Raw genomic sequence first — 742 nt, 5'->3', positions numbered from 1 at the left:
TGATGATGATGAAAACCTGTTAGACGCTGTATTCTCATACATCGGGTCGATGTTTAATCCTCGAGAGGAATGAGAAGTCAGTATGAGCCGAATACTCTTTCTTTTTTTGTTTAATAACAAAAACAATAATAAAAAACTTTTTCCAAACGCTAGATGCGGTGAATGTGGACACACAGTACCAGGCTGGAGGGGGACCCCTTCTTCGGTCACAGAGTTGTGTCGACGAAGACACCGACAACGAGGGAGCCAACGATAACGACGTGTTACCACCAGGGTATAGGTTTACCGTACAAGCCGAAACGACACGTCGCATAAATCGGTTTCGATTAGACGGACGCGAGATAACAATGGCTATCCGGCAGCCACCCCAAGATCCTGATACGATTACGGTATCTTGACTGCAGGGTGTAGTCCGGGATATACACGCGTATCTTACAAGCTCGTGTACCGCGAAAGATTATATAGGTCTGACGATTAAATCAGACAGTTTTGCGTGCGGGGCCACGTGGCTGTCGTACAGGCCGGCTCGAGACTTTCTTGAAAACAACGTGTGGGGTGTAATATCATCCATCGCGCAGAGCGCCCAGGCGTTCCAAATAGACAGATCTTTTGTCATAGAGTCGTGTGTAGTGGAAGTACCGCGGGGTACAGGGCGTGTGCAATTAGCGCACGAGTTTGTAAAAAAAACACTCCATACTTGCCATAATAAACACCGATAATCTCTGTCTACCTAGATCGCTCG

This window comes from Cephus cinctus, unplaced genomic scaffold (genome assembly GCF_000341935.2).
Source record: "Cephus cinctus unplaced genomic scaffold, Ccin1 Ccin1_scaffold1352, whole genome shotgun sequence".
Classification (NCBI taxonomy): Eukaryota; Metazoa; Arthropoda; class Insecta; order Hymenoptera; family Cephidae; genus Cephus; species Cephus cinctus.
The sequence above is the reverse complement of the archived record's forward strand: the minus strand, read 5'-3'. Positions refer to the sequence as shown.